The sequence below is a fragment of the Pan troglodytes genome, chromosome 18, assembly GCF_028858775.2.
Source record: "Pan troglodytes isolate AG18354 chromosome 18, NHGRI_mPanTro3-v2.0_pri, whole genome shotgun sequence".
Taxonomy (NCBI): domain Eukaryota; kingdom Metazoa; phylum Chordata; class Mammalia; order Primates; family Hominidae; genus Pan; species Pan troglodytes.
The window spans coordinates 44,355,613-44,373,623 of record NC_072416.2 but is presented as its reverse complement, the minus strand read 5'-3'; the positions used below and the strand labels follow the sequence as shown (position 1 = coordinate 44,373,623).

At 42.5% G+C, this 18,011-nt stretch overlaps 1 pseudogene; it reads left to right on the top strand.

Moving 5' to 3' along the window:
- The first annotated feature begins 929 nt into the window (after nucleotides 1-929).
- On the top strand, nucleotides 930-16,291 carry LOC747738 (complement component 1 Q subcomponent-binding protein, mitochondrial-like; annotated as a pseudogene).
- The last annotated feature ends 1,720 nt before the right edge of the window (nucleotides 16,292-18,011 follow it).

Genomic DNA, 18,011 nt, shown 5'->3' with positions numbered 1-18,011 from the left:
GACCCAGCCATTCCATTACTGGGTATACACCCAAAGGATTATAAATCATGCTGCTATAAAGACATATGCATACGTATGTTTATTGCAGCACTTTTCACAATAGCAAAGACTTGGAACCAACCCAAATGTCCAACAATGATAGACTGGATTAAGAAAATGTGGCACATATACATCATGGAATACTATGCAGCCATAAAAACGATGAGTTCATGTCCTTTGTAGGGACATGGATGAAGCTGGAAACCATCATTCTCAGCAAACTGTCTCAAGGACAAAAAACCAAACACCGCATGTTCTCACTCATAGGTAGCAATTGAACAGTGAGAACATACGGACACAGGAAGGGGAACATCACACACTGGGGCCTGTTGTGGGGAGGGGGGAGGGGGGAGGGATAGCATTTGGAGATATACCTAATGTTAAATGACAAGTTACTGGGTGCAGCACACCAACATGGCACATGTATACATATGTAACTAACTTGCACATCGTGCACATGTACCCTAAAACTTAAAGTATAATAAAAAAAAGTCAAAAGGAAACAAAATTAAATCCACACTATTAGGAGAACTTACAAATAGGAAATGTTCATAATTTATATGGAGAGTTTTGGAGAAGAAACATTTGTTTACAAACTCAAATCCCTTCCACATCTTTTTCAAAACAGGCCAGCTTTTGATTTGCTGGGTGAGGGAGCTCCATTTGTGAAATCCTAAGCCTAAGCAAGACTGGCTGAGTTTCTGGTCAGAGCAAGCATGGGGACACACTGGCATCTCTGCAGGTGATGAAGTGCTCCAGGTCTTGAACTGAACAGAGTAGGACTGGGTGTTCCCGCTGGGCCTACCAGTTGACCCAGGTTTACCATCGTGTCCAGGATCCGTAGAACACATCACCTGCTCCCGCCCACACCTGGACCTGCCTTCTCTGCGATGGACTGGGAGACAGAAGCTGGTCTCCTCACACTTCAGCCAGGGAGCATCTTGTCTGGCATTCGCTGCCAGATCCCAAGGCATCTCAAACAGAAAAATGCCAGGTATGAAGAAAGGGATACAGCAAAAACTCTCAACTTTTAAAATTTAATTTAAAAATATCAGCTAAAGAGAAAAACAATTCAAAAAGTGCTTTTTAACCAGTTTATTTTAATTCAAAAAATGGAAATATATATTAATTTACAAGCTTTAGCTGTAGAGCTAAAACTCTCACTGTTGAATCTTGTTCTACAAGCAACAGAGACTTTTTTTTTTTTTTTGGCAAAAACCAACTCTTAATGATCATCTAAAATTTCAAGATTGTGGTTACTATAGAATAAGGCAAGAACTTAAGACCCATGAAGGCTATCTTTGTGTATGATCCTTCTACTCCTTAAAAAAAAAATCCCACACCATTTACAGTCATCTTGCTTACAGCTAATTAGCTAATTTGGCAGTGATTTTCATTTTTTTTTGCTATTATTCTATAGTCATACCAACTCTTTTAAAATATTTCATACATTTTTAGAATATTACATTATACTACATAATTATAATGACAAATGGCAGTACCATAAATAGGTCTGGCATAAAAACAGCTGGCTCGGGATGAATGCACAGCACACCTGTTGGGAAACTCAACTTTGCAAGATGAGGTACAATGAGAGAAGCCCCAGTGGTGAGTGCCTGTCCCACCAGGTGCCTCAGGCAGGGACACAAGACACCTGAGCCTGCAAGGTGATTAAGTGGAGCTTGTGTTTTTAAAAAAATCTTCCACTACTCTATATTTACCCATTCTAAATGATTTATAATTCAGCACCAACTTGTTCATTGGGAAACTAGCTATGGCTATAGGAGGCAAGAAAGGTAGAGTCTAATAGCAAGAAAGAAGTCTTCCAACATTTTCAAGACTGACTCAGAGACTAGTTGATGAAGACTCACCAGACTTCATCTCTGGAGGGAACATAACAGGTATGATCTTAATCCCTGTGATGCCAGGAATGAGAAGGACTGGAGCCCCCACAGACTTCCTGTCTCTCCCAGCCCAGAACCCCTGGGTTGGTGAAATAGTTTTTCTACACAAACAGATATCTCTCAGAAATGACACGAGACATGCTTCAACTAATGTCCAGTGCCCCTGCCACACACAGGTGCTACCAGAAGGTAATGGGTGTGTGCAGTGGACTCAGTGGGGAAAAGCCTCTTTAGGAAGGGCTGTGTCTACAACTCAAGTGAGAGTGTGTCCTACCAGAGCTATTCAGAGGCCACTGCTAGACAGAATGCTATGGGGCACCCAGGTAAACAGGAAGGAAAGGAGAAAAGCAAACATGAGTTTACTCAACACAGAACATACTCTCTGAGAAGCATAGGGCACAAAGTCATACCACTACTTTCCTAGAAATGCTTTCTAGCATGCTAGTGTTCATTTTATAAGTGGCACATGCTTTTTCTCTTTTTTTCTCTGAGTACATCACTGATACACAGAATTTCTTATCTCTGTGAGAGTAAAAAGATGCTCTTTGCTGGAGAAAAATCTGCATTTGAACCATTGATTATGCAATAGTGCATAATCACTCTCCTAATCCCAAAAATAACATACTCAAATGAGAGCACGAGATGGGAGAGTGGGTTTCTTATGAAGCCCTTTCCTCTCCTTCCTTCCTTGCTGGTGCAGCTGTCTTTCTATTACAAAAGTTTTAAGCAACAGAGACTCACTTTGCAAGCCAACCAGTAATTGTTAGGACATGGGCATGTGACCCAATCACGGCCAATGAGACATACAGGAAAGTGTCTGCCAGGGCATTTTTGGGATAAACTCTTCTTCTGGATAAATCTTCACTCCACTGTTGTTGCACTGGACATTGTCATTGGGAATCCAGTATCAAAGCTCTCAGGCACCAGGTGTAAGCTAAGAAAATCCTTACAAAATTGGCCCAGAAGCTTGACATTGTTGAGCCATTAAAACAACACTGGACTCCATGATGTTGGAAAAAAACAAACTTCCATTATCTTGGATACCGCAGGTCAAATATTCTGTTACTTGCAGCAAGAAAATCCTAATTCCATAAGCAAAAATAAAGAAGACCTGGAGCACAAACGCTTTCTTAAAACTTCGATTTCTAGGAACCACAGACTTTCAGAAAATATCTATACACTTAACAATATAGGCCTATACATGCAAGTACAGAAGGCATATAACATACCTCACACCATTTTCCCCAAGACAATGTTTGGAGCAATTGTAATATGTAGAATTGATCCTAAAAATGCAGTTTATAAGGAAATATTAAAATGTGGTCTCGCACTTTTCACTGGCTGCAGTGAAGGGACATAATCTCGGCTCACTGTGGACTCAACCTCCCTGGCTCAAGTGATTCTCCCAGCTCAGCCTCCTGAGTAGCTGGAACTACAGGCATGGGCCACCACACCTGACTAATTTTTCTATTTTTAGTGGAGATGGGATTTCGCCATGTTGCCCATGCTGATCTCAAACTCCTAGGCTCAAGTGATCCGCCAGCCTCGGCCTCAAAAATTGCTGGAATTATAGGTGTGAGCCACTATGCCTGGCCAAATCATTTTAATATACTGTACTACTTAATGAAATCTAAATGTTCAAAAGTCCAGCCTAAACACTTATAAACATGTTGCAACTGCACTCTAATACTAATAATGTAAATCATATTCACTGCAGAATTGATTAACACCCGGCAGATGAGGGTTGTAATCCTGCAGGTGTCTGTCTGCTTTCCTGACTTTCCTTAGTGGCCTCTTTCTCATCATCTCTCAGAGCAGCTAGTCTTGGCATTTCACAGAAAGTCATTCAATCTCTCTCTAAAATACTTTCAAAATAGTCATTAAGAAACAAAAATTTTCACAAAGTTATCCAACTCATCTTTTAATGTTTTCCTTGAAGAAGACAAAAATGCCACCATCGGTCATGGTGGCTCACACCTATAATCCCAGCATTTTGAGAGGCCAAGGCTGTCCTTCACTTGAGGCCAGGAGTTCAAGACCAGGCTGGGCAATGTAGAGGGGCCATCTTTCTATTATAATATTATTAATTTTTTTTAATGCCACTAGTTCACATATTTAGACACCTTGTCACTATTGCTCAGTGGAAAGGCCTGTCTTGGTTTAGCAGAATTCCACAGGATGCCCTTTTATTTGGTAAAGTGGGAAATACTGGGATCTGGTAGCTCATTCATCTAACTACTAAAATAATACCACTCACACCACACTTGGATTATTAACTTTTCAAAAAATTTGAAAGCCAAAAAAAAATCCATTTAACACTAAAGTTGAAAGTAATTTAAACTGTTTCACATTAAGAAAGCAGGTCAAGGCTGGGTGCAGTGGCTCATGCCTATAATTCCAGCACTTTGGGAGACCGATGTAGGTGGATCGCCTGAGGTCAGAAGTTCAAGACCAGCCTGGCCAACATGGTGAAACCCTGTCTCTGCTAAAAATACAAAGATTAGCCAGTTGTGGTGACACACACCTGCAGTCTCAGCTACTCAGAAGGCTGAGGCAGGAGAATTGTTTGAACCAGGGAGTGGAGGTTGCAGTGAGCCGAGATCGTGCCACTGCACTCCAGCCTGGGGGCGGCGGGGAGAAGAGAGAGAGTGAGAGAGAGAGGAAGGAGGGAGGGAAGGAGGGGGGGAGGGAGAGAGGGAGGGAAGAAGGGAGGGAGGGAAGGAAGGAAGGAAGGAAGGAAGGAAGGTCATAGTCCTGTTGTGCTGTAGGTATTCATGTTCCAGCTTTTTGCCAAAAAACAAAGACATCCTTTCTGTATCGCAAAATATTCCCTGACCATTTCACAATCTTTGTTGCATGCATTAAGGCTTTTTGGGTGATGATAGAAAAGAGTGTGTTTTGTTTTATTATTATGACCTTCAAAAGAGTAGCAAGTTATTCTGCTGTACTTTCAAAAACTGTAGCTGGGAAGAACAATATAGCAGAACAGAAGCCGAAAATTATTTTCAAGGACTCAGAAAACGAATGTGTGGTACGTACTACACATTGTCTGTTAAAATAGCCAACCACGGTGAAATCCCTTTGTGGGGAAAAGTAAGAATTTTTACAAATGCAAACATAATGCTACTTCTCTGGGTATAACCACAATAACAAGGGCACAGAAAACTATGTCAGAACCAGAGGAAAGATGGGGTTATATGCTCTGAGAATCAAAGCCTCCTATGGATTCTTACTCTGAGAGTGCCTAGAAATAAGCTGAGTTTCATCGATAGTAGCAAGAAATTCAGAGTGGGAAAATCAGGAAGAAAGTTCTAGTAGTGGCCCAAGCTCAGTGGCCCGCACTTGTAACCCTAGAACTTTGGGAGGCCGAGGCAGGTGGATTTCCTGAGTTCAGGAGTTCAAGAAAAGCCTGGGCAACATGATAAAACCCTATGTTACCAAAACAGATAAACAAAAAACAGAGAGAAGAAAAAAGAAAAGAAAGAAAGAAAAAAAAAGAAAGTTCTAGTAGCCACAGAAGTCAGTTGCTTTGACCATGGGATATGATGTCAGAATTTCAGGAGTAACAGAAACAGCAGGAAAGCAGGCAGACAGATGGCAGAGATGTTTGCTGGAACCCTCAAGCCCTAAGAAAGAGTCTTGAATATGTTAACATCACTTTTGAACACTTTAGTGACCACGGCTCTGAGTCTGTGAAGGAAAGCCCTGCTGGCCATTGAGACGAGTGTGACAGACTGTCCTGCTGTGGGAAATGTGGAAGGGCTAAATTGGAAAAGCCTAGGTAGGGCTGGCCAATATTTTGGCTTCCCTGGGCCACATTGGAAGAATTGTCTTGGGCCACACATAAAATACACTAACACTAATGATAGCTGATGAGCTAAAAAAAATGCAAAAAATCTCATAATGTTTTAAGAAACTTTATACATTTGTATTGGGCTGCACTTAAAGCTGTCCTGGGCCATATGCGGCCTGCCGGCCTAGGGTTGCACAAGCTTGGCCTAGGGTTTCTTGATGAGATGAAAACTGTGATGGAGCATTCAAGCCCACAGCATTGTTTTTTCACAATAGTTTTGGAGAGTAACCATTTTCTGCGTGGTTGTTGAGGTATCACAAGAAAAGAGCCCCTGAGAAAGCGCCAGCTTCTGGGACAACAGCACAAGAAATGCCTTCAACCTCCAGTCCCCTGCAATGTACAAGGAGAAAACAATCGTGCTTCCTATGGCCACCATGACACCTTTATCACAGCCCATGGGTCACAGAGGGACTCGGGCCCTGTCTGGTTCTTTCTTATAATGTGCATTTTCATAGCACATGGGGCAGTTGCCAGTGACGCTTGCTACTTCCCTAGGGAGCACTGATGCATTTCTAATACCAGGATGAAAACCAATGCCAGACCATGGAGAGAAGCGACTTCTCAAATGCTGGTGCCTTGCAGTTGTTGTGGCCTGAATCTAATGTTTTTTAAGAGACAGAGTCCTGCTCTGTCACCCAGGCTGGAGTGCAGTGGTGCAACCTTGTCTCACTGCAGCCTTAACCTCCTGGGCTTAAGCACTAATTCTCCTGCCTCAGCCTCCTGAGTAGCTGGGACCACAGGCAACTGTCACCACACCTGGCTAATTTTTAAAACAAATTATTTGTAGAAATGGAGTCTTGCTAACATAGCAAGACCGTTCTTGAACTCCCAGCCTCAAGCGATCCACCCACCTTGATCTCCCAAATCATCAGGATTACAGTCATGAGCCATGGCACCCAGCCATAGTCTAAATCCATAACTCACTGTCTTAGTTGTGACCTCAGGATGCCTCAGATTTGCCATGTCAGAGTTTGTGTGGTCATCTGGTTTAATGATGATTAAACTGCTGTTGAAGATGCTTCACAGCAGTTCTTAAATTACCATGATGAGACATTAGCAATTGAGGCCCTCAAAGAGTTGTCCCAAATAAGCATAAGACAACAGAATCTCTCACCAAAAAGATTCCCCCAGACTCATTTAAATATAGAAGGTGGTTGGGTGCAGTGGCTCATGCCTGCAATCCTAGCATTCTGGGAGGTGAAAGTGGGAAAATTGAGCCCAAGAGTTCAAGACCAGCCTGGGCAAAGTAGTGAGACTCCATCTCTACAAAATATTTAAAAATTGGCCAGGCAAGGTGGTGCATGCTTGTAGTCCCAGCTACTCATAAGGCTGAGGTGGGAGGATCCTTTAAGCCTGGGAGATGGAGGCTGCAATGAGCTGTGATTGTGTCCCTGTGCTCCCACCTGGGTGACAGAACAGAAGTGCCAGCCTAATGTCAGTGCTTAAAGGACAGGGCCAACTCAGGTATTTCTACATCACCATGAAAAGCTCATGGGGGTGGTGGTGGGAGGAAGTAGATACTGAAGTCATCTTTTTCTGAAGTAATCACCTTTTTGTTCCAGAAAAGGTTAAAATGAGGCATCTCTCTCCTGGTGTCTTCTCCCCCAAACTCCTCCACAGCTTTTTTTAAGATTCCAGAGCAAAAACAATAGCAGAGTTGTCACGGTCACAAATAACTGGTGGTCACAAATGCATGATTATCAACATAAGATCATTTATATTTTAAAGTGTGGTGTACCAAAATGAGTAAAACAGGCATACACAGGTCAACAGAGGTTGCCATGGAGATGGTCAATCATATTGCACCCAGTTTTATTGTTTGTCGTTGCTTGGAAGCACATTCACTGTAATTCTCATCTTCCCAGAATACCAAAACATGCACGCACACACACAGGCTAGACAATAGTTGAGTGTCACGTTCCTATAACATTTAGGTGATGCTCTTATTTCATTTGTGCTCTTGGAACCATGAAAACTCAGAGCTGCAGGAGCTCTCTGTTCAGAGTATTATTCAACTTATTACTTTTATAGCTTTAGAGAATGAGGTCAAGGCCAGAATGGAGGTTAGGAGGAGGGTTCTGACCAGAACCTGAGTGTGCCCCTTTTCCTGAGGGTAAGACAGTATGAAAAAGACATCGGGCTGCAGGTTGCGGTGGCTCATGCCTATAATCCCAGCACTTTGGGAGTCCGAGGCGGGCGGATCACCTGAGGTCAGGAGTTCAAGACCAGCCTGGCCAACATGGTGAAACCCTGTCTCTACTAAAAATACAAAAATTAGCTGGGTGTGGTGGCACAAACCTGTAATCACAGCTACTCGGTAGGCTGAGGTAGGAGAATTGCTTGAACCTAGGAGGCAGAGGTTCCAGTGAGCCAAGATCATGCCATTGCACTCCAGTCTGGGAGGCAAGAGCGAAACTCTGTCTCAAAAAAAAGAAAAAGAAAAAGAAAAAGAACAAAAAAAAAAAAAGAAAAGAAAAAGACACCTGGGAAATGTGATCTTCAGACCAAGGAAGGACTCTGTGACATTTGAGAATGATGTCTATCACACATAAAGCACCATTCTTAGGACATTACAGAGCTCTGGGATGTGAATTGTTCCTTTGTCTCTAATTTGTTCATCAAAATGCTTTAAGAGTGCAAGTATTTTTTGAAGCTATACTTACAGTGAAATTATTAAGTGACAGCTGAAGTTTTTAAAATTGTGCTTCCAAAATACACACATAATTCTTAATTTTTTGAGAATACTCATAAAATTCTAACTTAAAAAAGAAAAACAACCAGACATACTTTCCGCAAATCCTACTCAAGAGACTGTTGGAGGAAAAGTGGGTGCAGAGAGCAGAAGGAATGTTAGAAGAGTGAAAAAATGAGAAACATCACAGCATTCCAATAAGAAATTAAAGATATCTCTTCTTCCCTCAAACAGCTCTCTGAAGCATGGTGCAGTGACTCACACCTGTAATCCCAGCACTTTGGGAGGTTGAGGCAGGAGGATTACTTGAGCCCAGGAGTTTGAGAACAGCCTGGGCAACATAGCAAGACCCCTGTCTCTACAAAAGATGCGAACATTAGCTGGGCATAGTGGCTCATGCCTGTAATCCCAGCACTTTGGGAGGCTGAGATAGGAGGATTTCATGATCCCAGGAGTTCGAGACCAGTCTGGGCAACAGAGGGAGGTCTCGTCTCTACAAAAATAAAAAAATTAGCCAGGTTTGGTGGCATGTGTCTGTAGTCCTAGGTACTCGGGAGGCTGAGGTGGGAAAACCACTTGAGTCCAGCAGGTCAAGGCTGCAGTGAGCTATGATCGTGCCTGGGTAACAGAGTGAGAGACCCTGTCTCAAAAGAAAAAAAAGGAAAAAGCTCTCTGGAGAACACAGTAGCTGTGGATTCAGTGCACTCTTCTTGCATGCTCAGATCCCTTTGCTGCAATTAGCGCTTCAGATGTAGTCAACGGCAAGTAACACATGCACTGAATACATTTCCTTATTATCTATTTAATAAGTAAATCCCATCAAAGTAGCCTACTTGCTGGGGTCTGATGCTACTGAGCAGTTCCCTAGCCTATTATCTCCAAGTTTCTGTTGCAGCTTTCTGCTGAGTTTTAACATCAGAAGAGATATAGCTTTGGAATATGATTATTACAAACTCTCTTCATTCTCCAAATGCACAAAATAATATTTTTTAGCTTCTTTTCTTGTCAATAAAGTGATTCACCTAAACGCTGGCTATTTCCACAACAGCACAATCTGAAGCTTTTGGTGTTTCTATGTCCTGTAAAAATGGGGAGGCAGCCCTTGGCTTTGGCGGCTGTGGAAGATAGAAATAGAGTAATGGAAGAAGTACACTGTACCGGTCAGTGCAGGTGATGTCCCCTCTCTTCTCCAGCAACAGAATAACAACCTCCAGTTTTTTGATTCTGGATGAAGACTGGCCAGGTGTGGTGGCTCATGCCTGTAATCCTAGCACTTTGGGAGGCCAAGGCAGGTGGATCACGAGGTCAGGAGTTCGAGAGCAGCCTGGCGAACATAGCGAGACCCTGTCTCTACTAAAAATACAAAAATTAGCTGGGTGTGGTGGTGGGCACCTGTAACCCCAGCTACTTGGGAGGCTGAGGCAGGAGAATTGCTTGAACCCAGGGGACAGAGGGTGCAGTGAGCCAAGATTGCGCCACTCTAGCCTGGGTGAAAGAGCAAAATTCCATCTCAAAAAAAACACAAAAAAAGAAAAAACAAAAAACAAAAAGACAAAGAACTACTGCAAATAGCTGAAATTTGAAAAAAATTGTAGAGAAAGTCAGTTAGCTTTGTTAAACTTGTTGCTTTCAAACCTCATGCCAGAACTACTAATAAAGTAGCAATCCCAGCAAATTTGCAATATCTGCTGCCTTGCCCATCCTGTGATCGAAAGCCCTTCACAAACTAAAATGTCATTAGTCCCACCATGGCAGGGTAGAAAGAGGTAAAGCGAAGGAATGAGATGATCCAGAGTAGGGCTCCCCATCCCCGGTCTGCAGACCGGTACTGTTTCATGGCCTGTTAGGAACTGGGCAATACAGCAGGAGGTGAGCAGTGGGTAAGCTAGCATTACCGCCTGAGCTCTGCCTCCTGTCAGATTGGTGGCAGCATTAGATTCTCACAAGAATGCCAACTCTACTGTGAACTGTGCATGTTCTCCTTATGAGAATCTAATGCCTGATGATCTGTCACTGTCTCCCAGCACCCCCAGATAGGATGGTCTAGTTGCAGGAAAACAAGCTGAGGGCTCCCACTGATTTTACTTTATGTTGAGTTGTATAATTATTTCATTATATATTACAATGTATTAATAATAATGAAAAGAAAGCACATAATAAATGTAATGTGCTTGAATCATCCTGAAACCATCCTCCCTAGCCCCTGTCCATGGAAAAATTATCTTTCATAAAACCGGTCTCTGGTGCCAAAAAGACTGGGGACTGCTGATCCAGAAAACTAACTGATTTCTAGAGTTTACCCTAACCACAAAACTCACTCCTTTGAATGATAGCAATACATTTCCTTTCTTCACAATTTTTAATTTATTTTTATGTTTTGAGACAGGGTCTTAGTCACCCAGGATGGAGTGCAGTGGCACCATCTCAGCTTATGGAAGCCTAGAACCTACTGGGCTCAAGCAATCCTCCTGGCTCAGCCTCCCAAGTAGCTGGGACCACAGATGCGTGCCACCACACCTAGCTAATTTTTTTTTTTTTTGGTAGAGATGAGGTCTCACTATGTTGCCCAGGCTGATCTCCAACTCCTGGGCTCAAGTGATCCATGTGCCCGACCCAAAGTCCTGGGATTCCAGGTGCGAGCCACCAGACCTGGCTCACATTTCGTTTTCTTTTTTTAAAGCTTACATATAATCATATTCATTAAAACTGAAAAGTGAAATGTAGTTTTCTTTTCTGTAAAGATAAAATTGCTTTTAGGCACATGTTAGAAGAAAGGGTGTGGCTCTGGAGAGAAGATCTAGCTAAAGGTACCCCTACTTCCTACATGACCTTGGGCAAGATGCCCAGCCTCCTGAGCAGCTGCTGTATCATGTGTAACATGAGAGTGATCAATACCACATCCCAGAGCACTATCACAGAGGACAAATGAGAATCTGCCTGAAAGCCCTTTGTAATTTCTGAAGTCCCATATACATTATTGCTTTTATGAGATTAGAACAGTGCACAGTTTTTAATAATTATTAAAGAATTTTGGTGATTTATGCTTGTAATCTCAGGACTTTGGGAGACCAAGGTGGGAGGATGGCTTAAGCCCAAGAGTTCCAGACCAACCTGGGCAACATGGTTAGACCCTGTCTCTACAAAAAATACAAAAATTAGCCAGGCATGGTGGTGGACACCTGTAGTCCTAGCTACTCAGGAGGCTGAGATGGATGGGTCACCTGATCCTGGGAGATTGAAGCTGCAGTGAGCCATGCTCACGCCACTGCACTCCGATCTGGACCACAGAGTGAGACTCTGTTACCAAAAAAAAAAAACAGTCAAAGTCAAAGGGAAGGGAAGGGAAGGGAAGGGAAAAGAAGGGAAAGGAAGGGAAAGGAAGGGGAAAAATGAGGTTAAAGTTGGAGAGAGGGGCGGAAAGGCAGTAGTGTTACCAAAAGGACACAAAATTTGCTGGCTTCAGAACAATTTCCTTTTGGAAAGAGAACAATCCTCTCTACCTCTGCCCCATTACCAGCTGGGCACAGAGAAGCCTATTGCCTGGGAAGGAGAGAAGCAGAAAATAACCTCAGCCAGGTTAGTGCTATAGAAAACCAAGACGAAAATGTTGTCAGGTTCTAGGGTAAAAAGAAGCAAGATTCTAGAGCTGTTCAGAAGTTAGGATGTAGATTTTCTATGGCAATGGGAGAAAAACTGGACGGTCCCTTGAAACTCTGGTTTCAAACATTGTTCATTTTTAACAATACCAAAAAGCCATATTTACACTTAAGTTTTCTTCTATGGTGTTGTTACATATTGTTTTTACCTTTTTATAGAGTAGCTAACACAGGCAGTGATCAGATCAGTGGGGTGGCTGGTGAATGCATGTGGACCATGACCAGCCGTGCATTGCATTCTATGGAAACTTTAACTGAAGATCCAGAAATAGTGAGGGGTTACAAGACATTTCTATAAAGGTCACCCATGTGCTACTCATTTTTCCTACTTTTCTATTCCCTCTTCTTGTTTTCATCTGCCGTCATCTCTTTTTAATTTCTGTATTTCTCTCTCCCCTATCTCCTTATTACACTGAAACAATGTGCAATTTTTAAAAGGTGCAACAAGAAAAAGTTTAAAAACATATAAATACCCATGTTGAGATCCATTTTTGTCCAGTTAAGGAAACTTTTTAAATGATGAGGTCTATGTTGGCATGCACGCAAAACAAAAACAAAAACTAAAACAAAAAACTATAGGCATTTCACATGATGGATTACCTTTTTTTGGATTTAAAGAATTATACAAATTCTAGGGTTTTTATGGTTTTAGGTCTAACGTTTAAGTCTTTAATCCATCTTGAATTGATTTTTGTATAAGGTGTAAGGAAGGGATCCAGTTTCAGCTTTCTACATATGGCTAGCCAGTTTTCCCAGCACCATTTATTAAATAGGGAATCCTTTCCCCATTGCTTGTTTTTCTCAGGTTTGTCAAAGATCAGATAGTTGTAGGTAAGCGGCGTTATTTCTGAGGGCTCTGTTCTGTTCCATTGATCTATATTTCTGTTTTGGTACCAGTACCATGCTGTTTTGGTTACTGTAGCTTTGTAGTATAGTTTGAAGTCAGGTAGTGTGATGCCTCCAGCTTTGTTCTTTTGGCTTAGGATTGACTTGGCGATGCGGGCTCTCTTTTGGTTCCATATGAACTTTAAAGTAGTTTTTTTCCAATTCTGTGAAGAAAGTCATTGGTAGCTTGATGGGGATGGCATTGAATCTGTAAATTACCTTGGGCAGTATGGCCATTTTCACGATATTGATTCTTCCTACCCATGAGCAAGGAATGTTCTTCCATTTGTTTGTATCCTCTTTTATTTCCTTGAGCAGTGGTTTGTAGTTCTCCTTGAAGAGGTGCTTCACATCCCTTGTAAGTTGGATTCCTAGGTATTTTATTCTCTTTGAAGCAATTGTGAATGGGAGTTCACTCATGATTTGGCTCTCTGTTTGTCTGTTGTTGGTGTATAAGAATGCTTGTGATTTTTGTACATTGATTTTGTATCCTGAGACTTTGCTGAAGTTGCTTATCAGCTTAAGGAGATTTTGGGCTGAGACAATGGGGTTTTCTAGATAAACAATCATGTCGTCTGCAAACAGGGACAATTTGACTTCCTCTTTTCCTAATTGAATACCCTTTATTTCCTTCTCCTGCCTGATTGCCCTGGCCAGAACTTCCAACACTATGTTGAATAGGAGCGGTGAGAGAGGGCATCCCTGTCTTGTGCCAGTTTTCAAAGGGAATGCTTCCAGTTTTTGCCCATTCAGTATGATATTGGCTGTGGGTTTGTCATAGATAGCTCTTATTATTTTGAAATACGTCCCATCAATACCTAATTTATTGAGAGTTTTTAGCATGAAGGGTTGTTGAATTTTGTCAAAGGCTTTTTCTGCATCTATTGAGATAATCATGTGGTTTTTGTCTTTGGCTCTGTTTATATGCTGGATTACATTTATTGATTTGCGTATGTTGAACCAGCCTTGCATCCCAGGGATGAAGCCCACTTGATCATGGTGGATAAGCTTTTTGATGTGCTGCTGGATTCGGTTTAAGAAAACCTAGGCATTACCATTCAGGACATAGGCGTGGGCAAGGACTTCATGTCCAAAACACCAAAAGCAATGGCAACAAAAGCCAAAATTGACAAATGGGATCTAATTAAACTAAAGAGCTTCTGCACAGCAAAAGAAACTACCATCAGAGTGAACAGGCAACCTACAACATGGGAGAAAATTTTCGCAACCTACTCATCTGACAAAGGGCTAATATCCAGAATCTACAGTGAACTCAAACAAATTTACAAGAAAAAAACAAACAACCCCATCAAAAAGTGGGCGAAGGACATGAACAGGCACTTCTCAAAAGAAGACATTTATGCAGCCAAAAAACACATGAAAAAATGCTCATCATCACTGGCCATCAGAGAACTGCAAATCAAAACCACTATGAGATATCATCTCACACCAGTTAGAATGGCAATCATTCAAAAGTCAGGAAACAACAGGTGCTGGAGAGGATGTGGAGAAATAGGAACACTTTTACACTGTTGGTGGGACTGTAAACTAGTTCAACCATTGTGGAAGTCAGTGTGGCGATTCCTCAGGGATCTAGAACTAGAAATACCATTTGACCCAGCCATCCCATTACTGGGTATATACCCAAATGACTATAAATCATGCTGCTATAAAGACACATGCACACGTATGTTTATTGCGGCATTATTCACAATAGCAAAGACTTGGAACCAACCCAAATGTCCAACAATGATAGACTGGATTAAGAAAATGTGGCACATATACACCATGGAATACTATGCAGCCATAAAAAATGATGAGTTCATATCCTTTGTAGGGACATGGATGAAATTGGAAACCATCATTCTCAGTAAACTATCGCAAGAACAAAAAACCAAACACCGCATATTCTCACTCATAGGTGGGAATTGAACAATGAGATCACATGGACACAGGAAGGGGAATACCATACTCTGGGGACTGTGGTGGGGAGGGGGGAGGGGGGAGGGATAGCATTGGGAGATATACCTAATGCTAGATGACGAGTTAGTGGGTGCAGCGCACCAGCATGGCACATGTATACATATGTAACTAACCTGCACAATGTGCACATGTACCCTAAAACTTAAAGTATAATAAAAAATAAAAAAAAGAAAAAAAAAGAAAATGAAAAAAAAAAAAAAAGAATTATACAAATTCAACAGTGTTAAAAGTAATAAATGTATGTATGTGGAGTTTTTACAATCCGTGTTCCTTTCGCTTAGTATCTAGGATTAGAAACTTATCAAAGCGGTTTAGGCCGGGGTCGTCCTTTGCCTCTGCATGTATTTGCAGCCCCCTCTGTGACGCCGCCTCTGCTGCACTGTGTGCCAGGCGTGCTGCGCTCAGCCGTGGCCGGCCTGCGCGCCGTCGCGCCCAACTCGCCTTTCCCGCAGTTCCTGCAGCGGCTCCTGGGCCACGGGCTTGGCATTTCTGGCTGCTCAGAGTGTGTGCAGAGTCTGCAGGGCGGCCTCGCAGCTGTGGCTGCAGCGTGGCTGCGCGCCAAAGGAGACATAACTTTTGTTGATTTCCTGAGTGATGAAATTAAGAAGGAAAGGAAAATCCAGAAGCATAAGACCCTCCCTAAGATGTCTGGAGGTTGGGAGCTGGAATTGAATGGTACAGAAGCTAAATTAGTGTGGAAAGTTGCAGGGAAAAAGATTACTGTCACTTTCAACATTAACACAGCATTCCACCAACATTTGACGATGAAAAGGAACTCTCACAAGGGCAGAAGGTTGAAGAACAGGAGCCTCAGTTGACATCAACTCCCAATTTTGTGGTTGGAGTTATAGAGAATGATGGCAAGAAGGCCCTTGGGCTTGACTGTCACTATCCAGAGGATGAGGTTAGACAAGAAGAAAAGACTGAGAGTGACATTTTCTCTATCAGAGAAGTTAGCTTTCAGTCCACTGGCGAGTCTGAATGGAGGACGCTAATAATACACTCAACACAGATTCCCTGGACTGAGCCTTATAAGACCATCTAATGGATTTCTTTGTGGGCCAAGGGGTGGACAACACTTTTGCAGATGAGTTGGTGGAGCTCAGCACAGCCCTGGAGCAACAGGAGTACATTACTTTTCTTGAAGACCTCAAAAGTTTTCTCAAGAGCCAGGAAAGCAGACAAACACTGAAAGCTGTAGCATTATGGCAGGCATTAGCCAGTGAACGAATCCTACTCTGAAGCCAGACACATGTGGTTTGAAACGATAATCCTAATATCATGGGGAAAAATAGCAAATTTAAATAAATTCTTTTGCACTGTCATTTATTATCATTTGTTTTTTCTGTAAAAATCCATTATTTCTAGATTTTTGTATAACATAATAGAAAATAAAATTGGTTTATCTCCTCCAAAAAAAAATCAAGGCAAAATAATTATTGAGCTAAGTAAGCTTCTATCTCAAGAAATGAGAAAAAGAAGAGTAAAGTACATGTGTAAAAGTTGGAGAAAAGCACTTCTGCTTGCGGCCAAGGTGGAGCAACAAGGACAAGACTTACCTCCTGCTTGAAACAATAGAGCCAGAAAAAATACATGCAATGACAGTTTTCAAAACAATGAACATCAGAAAATGAAGGGCAGTGGATACAAATTAGGTGAGCCTGTTAGCATTGGCAACTCCTTCCAGGTCTGCAACAACCTCAATTGTTGCCTCCTCAGAACAAAGAATTTGACCGAAGGGCGTAAGGCAGAGAAAGAAACTGAGACAAGTTTTAGATTAGGAGTGAAAGGAAGTAAAGTACACTTGGAAGAATGCCAGGTGGGCAACTTGAGAGATCAAGTGCACCATTCAACCTTTGACTTGGGGTTTTATACATTGGCATGCTTCTGAGGGATTGTATCTCTTCTCCCATGATTCTGCCATTTTCCATTACTCTGCATGCTTGAGCCCATTTGCCCAACTCCTGAGATCTTATTGGGAAGCTGCTGATCACTGCCTTCACGTGTTTCTATCTATCAGGAGACTGCCTTTCCCCTGGGCCCACTGAGACCAATTGTTACTTTATTTTTATTTTATTTTATTTTTTTCTTTTTGAGACAGAGTCTTGCTCTGTCACTCAGGCTGTAGTGCAGCGGTGCAGTCTCGGCTCACTGCAACCTCCGTCTCCTGGGTTCAAGAGATTCTCCTGCCTCAGCCTCCAGAGTAGCTGAGATTATTGGTGTGCACAACCACACCCAGCTAATTTTTGTATATTTAGTAGGGACACGGTTTCGTCATGTTGGCCAGGCTGGTCTCGAACTCCTGACCTGAGGTGATCTGCCTGTCTTGGCCTCCCAGAGTGCTGAGATTACAGGAGTGAGCCACCACACTTGGCTCAATTGTTACAGTATAACAGTGGCCTTACCATTACCTGATGGTCACCTGGCATTCCTGGGGTTGGGAAGCCTCTCTCATGTCTGCCTGACTACCTATTGCTCATGTCTGCCTGACTACCTACTATAAAAAGCCCTAGGAATATCCGGGTTCTGTGCTTTAACCTATTTTCCAGCCCACTGCTCAGGGAGGGGAACCCAGGCAGAGCCTGGCAGACTCCCCAAGTTGAGGAGACAGAGCTGAGAGTCCACAGAGACCAGCACAGCTAGAGTTCATAAGACAGAGAGTGAGAGAAAAGAGAGCTGCTGACAGAGAACCCTAGAGACTGGCAGAGGGTCCTCCCAGCGTCTTCCAGCAGAGTATCAATCACTGCATGTACCTGAAGACACTACTTGAGGCTGGGGCAAGAACCATCCGAAAGGCTTGTAGGAAACCGTGCTGGGCACTCACACAGGGTGGGTAACAGTGGCTGATCTCGCCACCCAAATTAGAAATGTTCATAATTCACAGGTCATTGGATAGAGAACTCAACAAATCATGAAAACAAGACCTGAAAGGATCAAACTGTTTCTAAGAAAATAAAATGTGTCATACAACCAAAGCAATCTACAGGCTCAGTGTAATC